Below are 6,000 nucleotides of genomic sequence, written 5' to 3'. Positions count from 1 at the left end.
TCCTGTCGTAAAAGAAGCCCTTTGGTGAGCTGGGAGATTTGTGCCCAGTGACAAAGAGACAGTTTGTAAACTGCTGTGCAATTGTAAGTTACCACAAATGAAAATACAGGACAGCACAATGTGGCCTGTAGAAAATTCTCCTGAGCCAGCTTCAGCACTTTCATCATCGAGTCTGGACATTCGCTATGTCTGAAGGAGAATTTATGATGGAATGTCATAGTTTGGATTCTTTCCAGCCACTACCTATATGCAGTGTGGAGTCATTGCCTTGACAGGTTTGGTGTGTTTTTTTTGTTGTTTTTTTTTTAATATGCAAAGTCAGAATCCAGGCTCATGTTAAGGTTTTTAGAGTCTGGCTCCTAACTACACAAAGTCGAGAGAAAGGCAAGGACCTGAAGATAGTAGAGCACGGTGTACCCAAACATTTCACTTTCAAAACCTTTAGGTTGGGATCACCGCATTCTTACATAGGTACTTCAAGAGAGAGAGAGAATTCATGAGGAACTCATCCCTCTTTTTAATGGGAAGCACACCAGCTCAAGAGATTACTAATCCAGACTATAATCATATTAATGGTTGTTGTTGTTGTTGTTTTCCTGAATCAGGCCTGTGTTAATGGTACAGAATTTATTCAGGACAGGATTCTAAAATTACTAACATACTTGTTGAAAATTTGAATACCTCCACACCAGCCTAAAAATGGACCTTAAATTCCTAGAACCTCTGATGTTCTTTTAAATCAATGGAAAAATAATTTATGAACTGTATATAGAGAGTGCATTCATAAATGTGATAATGTATTTTATCACTAATCCAAGATATCAATATTAGAGTCTATTTTGCTTATTTTTAAGCGATTATACTTTTTTGCAACTCACTGATGATGTATCATTTTCAAACTGCTTTAAATATCCATTAGAAACAAGTATTTGTAGATTTTACTTAATAGTAATTACCTTGAACTGTGCATTTCTAGTTTGTAATACATATTTATTTAGTTTGTGCCTTTCGTTTCTTAAAGTTATATTTGTATTATATTCAGGAAATGCACTTTTTATCACTTACAGCTGTGGTTTTAATACTGCCTTGAATTATTAACTGTTCTCTTTACTACTTCCAAAGTTTTTTGGGAGGTAAAAGAAAAAAAAAAAACCAAAAGGTTAGCACTAATGAATAGCAAATCTAAGAGAAACATTTTGGCATTTCTTAATGGACGTGTTGAGTACGTCACTTCCTATTCATCTGAATACAAAGAATGCCTTCATTGACTTGTAGTTCTGAAGTTTAAATTGATGAAAGAACAATTCTTTTGCATTTCCTGATGAAAGTAAAAGCGTTTTAAAGCAAAATATATGAATTTCTCACACCCAGAAGACAGGTGGCTGATACTACACAGCCACATACCATTTAAGTACATTCCAGTGAGAGCACACAGTTGGGCTCTCCTATGAAGAATATTCTGGGCTGGAGACAGAGAATACTCTGTGGTGGTTTCTTTTTCCTAGTTAGGCCCATTTTATTTGTGTTTATTTGGTTTTGTTCTGTTTTGTTTTTACTCTTGCACTACGGTCTAGAGATCCAAATGAGCTGAAAAGTTCACAGTTGAACCGACATTTAAATATATTTATTTTTAGTTGTCATTCTAATCATTATTGATTAGAAGCATGACTCCTGAAGAAAAGGGAAATAAAGCCCAATTCATACTAATTTTTAGTAAAACACTCACCATAAAAATAGACATATGTTTTATTTTTAACCCAACAAAATAATATATAAAATAAGTTTGTCCTTTACTGTCAATTTATCTAGGAGATCTATAATATATAGACTATATATATAATATAGTATAATATATACAACATAGCCAAATGTATGAAAACTTGACGATGTATAATTTGGAATTCACATGCTGACTATGTAGAGAAGTACACAATTAAATTCTAATTTTCATAAGATTTTTCTTTTTCATTACTGTTGACACAGTTTCAAGTATCCTATCATGTTGGTTTTACTCTTTTTTCTTTTCTTTCCTTTTTTTTAATATATTTTTTTAACCGGACCAGGCCCCACTACAATATCACTTAAGGGGGTCAGGGCAAAGTTTTTGCATTTATAAAGATATGTTCCTGTAAGGGCAATTATAATGGAGTTCAGTGGTAATGGAAGCAAAATGCAGTAGTCAAGTATTGAAAGAAACTCTTGGAGAGACTGGAGTATATTATAGCTTGCAGGAAAACAGAAGGCTACAGATGGATGCAAAATTTTTGTGTTCTTAGAGGAACTCACATACACATAGCTGACCTGACCAGTACTTCAGATCTCAGACTGCTCTTCCACAGCCTTCTATAAGGTTCTTTATTCTGCAAAAAAACAAAACAAACAAAAAAAACAAATAAAAAAGCAAAATGCAAAAAACAAAAACAAAAAAAACACAAAAAATAAAAAAGCAAAACAAAAAAAAAAAACAGAAAACAACAACAAAAAAGAATTCAACCACAAAATAGTGACTGTTTCAGTGTGTCCTTCATGTGAAAGCTATTAAGGACCAAATATACTACTGTGTGTAAGAAGAAATTACTTCCTAAACAGTAACTGAAAATAGTTAGAGTTAAACTTGCTGTGGATTTTGTCTTGGCAGTTGTCATCTTACATTATTTGTCAAAGGAAATGTGTTTGGCAGTTAAAAATCTTTCCTTAGATTTAGTGGTGGACTTTAACCTTTTAAATAAATGTTAGTATATCAGATTGTGTCCTTGAAAAATATTTTACTTGTATGATTCATGACAATGTCTAAATCTTTACTATTCTTCTGGCAAAAGCATCAGTAAGAGAGAAGGTGAAAAAGAGAAGTATAGCCTTTACGTCAGAAAAATATTCTTTTTTAGCTGCTTACTTTCTCATGAGAAGTAAAGATGTTTACAGTGTATGCCAAGATTTTCCGTTTCTATATAACAACAGTTAGAGGTTCTAATCATACTGGAAATTGTGTTATAATGGCCTGAGCCATGTTGCTAGGAAACAATAGGTTCCCGTTTTGTATTCCTGCTCTCACTCCTGTGCTGAAAAGTGACTGGATACTGTACAGGTTCATGTTCTCTGGCTGCAGTTAAATGGTCTTTCACATTTTGCTCTGGCTTTCAGGCCAGAAGCATGCATTTTTTTCTACAAGAGCATCACAACAACATGCTGTAAATATTTAAACATTATGTGTCGATATTTGAAAGGAAAAAGTACTTTGAATATTTCATTTTTAAAAAATAAAACTGCAAATGAACACCGTGTCCCATTTTATTCATGCGCCAAACTGCATTCTCAGGTCAGTCTGGTCACCTGCGATTTGAACAGTGACTCCCTAACAGGGAACAATAAAACCATGTCATCTTGAAAATGTAGGTACAGAAATCAAAAAGGCACTAAATCCTAAGCAGACATCTCTTTTATTTTTCTTACATATGTGATCCCTGACACAAATGACCATTTAATAATTTTTTTTTTAAAAAAAGAGTAGCTGTTTCAAGTTTAAATGCCTCTAGGCTATGACTTTTTAAAAAGGTTTCTCTCTCCTATTGATGCCTTCCCTGGCAATAGAAAGAAAATAAAGAATTGAAAAACAGAGGTGGGGGCGAGCTAGGAGAGTAAGGCACCCAAATGCATTGGCAAAGAATGAATGGGGTGAGGAAGAAATCTGGAAAGATGGAAAAACAACTCCTCCACCTGCCCGAAGTCCCCAGCAGTTACAATGGCCATTTGGCACCTATTTTTCACAAGAAGTTTACCAGTGACACGGGGAAAGCTGGCCAATAGCGCTTCCAAAATTCATCTTGATAGTAATGAGGTACCTATAGTACAGCCTGTTACTGAAACTTGCTTAGAATCCTAGAATTTACACTACTCCAAAATGCCCTGCTGCCTTTCTACTCATTACTATATGCAGCAATAGCGTGAAAAGATTCACACAGAAGGACTTCCCGTCGTGGCGCAGTGGTTAACCAATCCGACTAGGAACCATGAGGTTGCGGGTTCGGTCCCTGCCCTTGCTCAGTGGGTTAACGATCTGGCGTTGCCGTGAGCTGTGGTGTAGGTTGCAGACGCGGCTCGGATCCCGCGTTGCTGTGGCTCTGGCGTAGGCTGGTGGCTACAGCTCCGATTGGACCCCTAGCCTGGGAACCTCCATATGCCGAGGGAGCGGCCCAAGAAATGGCAAAAAGACCAAAAAAAAAAAAAAAAAGATTCACATAGAAGACAATCCTGATTGTTTCAACACAACCAATCAGCAAAAAGCAACCAGGGTGGGGATGGGTGAAGTTGGGGAATATTAGCATCACCTGGAGACTGTTTTGTCTAACTCTGCATCTCACCCTCAGTACAAAAAGAAAGAAGAGGCAAGCGCTCCTACATTGGGAGAATTATAAAGGAGCTAAGGGATTTCTCCATGTTCCTTCCCTATTCACCCTCACTTTTAGAGATCTTTGAATATCAATACTATTTAAACTTTTAGTTACATGACTACCGTACGTTTACGTAATTCTGGAACCTCAATAATCCTGTGAGATGGGCAAAACTTAATTGTTTCTACTTGGCAAATGCAATGCTAGCAACAGACTGAGTTACCAAAGGCCACTGTGAGAATCAGTGATAGAGCCCAAAAGCAAATTCAAGTCAGGTTTGTTATGTTGATGGGCTCTCCGCAGCCCATTAGGTTTAGTATATTCTTTCCATATAAAAACATTCATCTACAAAGCAAATGACCTAATGATGAAAATTCAGCCTTTTTTAGCAAGTTGGGCCAATGACCCAAAATTATGAAAGTGTCCAAACTGGGGTAGTTTAACTTCACCCCAAGCTTCAAACTGCAAAACCATGATATCCCATTTACTGCAAGGGCAAACATAGGCAACAAAGTTGAATTTATAGCCCACTAACAGGAAGACTAGGCATCCTGTAACCTTGAAAGCCTCAAGGGAAAATCTTGGTTTTATTATTAGTAGGCTTTGGATTCGAAAATCAATAACGTGAATAGAATAAAACACAAGCTGATGTCTAAACATTTGTAACGGATTTCTTTTTTCTTTTTTTTTTATTGCTTTTTAGGGCTGAACCTGTGGCATATGTACCTTCCCAGGCTAGGGGTCAAATCGGAGCTGCAGCTGCCAGCCTACACCACAGCCACAGCAACACGGAATCTGAGCCACGTCTGCGACCTACACCAAGTCTCACAGCAATGCTGGATCCCCGACCCAATGATCGAGGCCAGGAATGGAACCCACACCCTCATGGATGCTAGTCAGATTCGTTTCCACTGCGCCACTACAGCAACTCCTCGTAAGAGATTTTAAAGCTGTTTCTCACATTTTAAACTCTCTATCCAGTCTACCACAAAAAAGATCTTAAATCCAGCCCTCGATTTATACCAGAAGACTTAATCAGAGGCATCCTCTGTAGATGTAGTCTACCTATGTACTGCCACAAAGATTCCCTGCAACAGCCAAACAGACAATTGCCTAAGCTTGTCTCCCCATTGGCTTTATCTCTTAAGAACAAATTTCAGAGGAAATGAACAAGTATTTGATAAACTGTCATGTTCCTTGTGGGCTTGCTGACACCTTTTTTTTCTAAAGGAAAGTCTACACTTAGAGAGATATATGTGCATTTTTCTACCTTTACTCAGCATCTTACAGGTATATGTTAGCATCGCAATATTGTAGGTATGGCAAGGATATGACCTTTCTGTAAAGGTGTAAGCTATTATGTACTGGGAAATAGCAAGGATGCTCATGCTGTGAAAGAAAAAGTGAAAAAAAAAAAAAAACTTGATGACTAAAAAGCCAGTACAAGAAGACAGTGGGTAGGCACATCAACTGGAAAATTTGACCGTAGCAAAATCAGAAAAGCACTTACCTTTTTCACGGCATCAGTCCAATAAGATAAGATGACCTCTATCAATGCTTTATTTAGTATATTAACAGCACCTATCTTTAAATATTTTTGAGAGGAATATTT

This window comes from Phacochoerus africanus, chromosome X, assembly GCF_016906955.1.
Source record: "Phacochoerus africanus isolate WHEZ1 chromosome X, ROS_Pafr_v1, whole genome shotgun sequence".
In the NCBI taxonomy this organism is placed as follows: domain Eukaryota; kingdom Metazoa; phylum Chordata; class Mammalia; order Artiodactyla; family Suidae; genus Phacochoerus; species Phacochoerus africanus.
The sequence above is the reverse complement of the archived record's forward strand: the minus strand, read 5'-3'. Positions refer to the sequence as shown.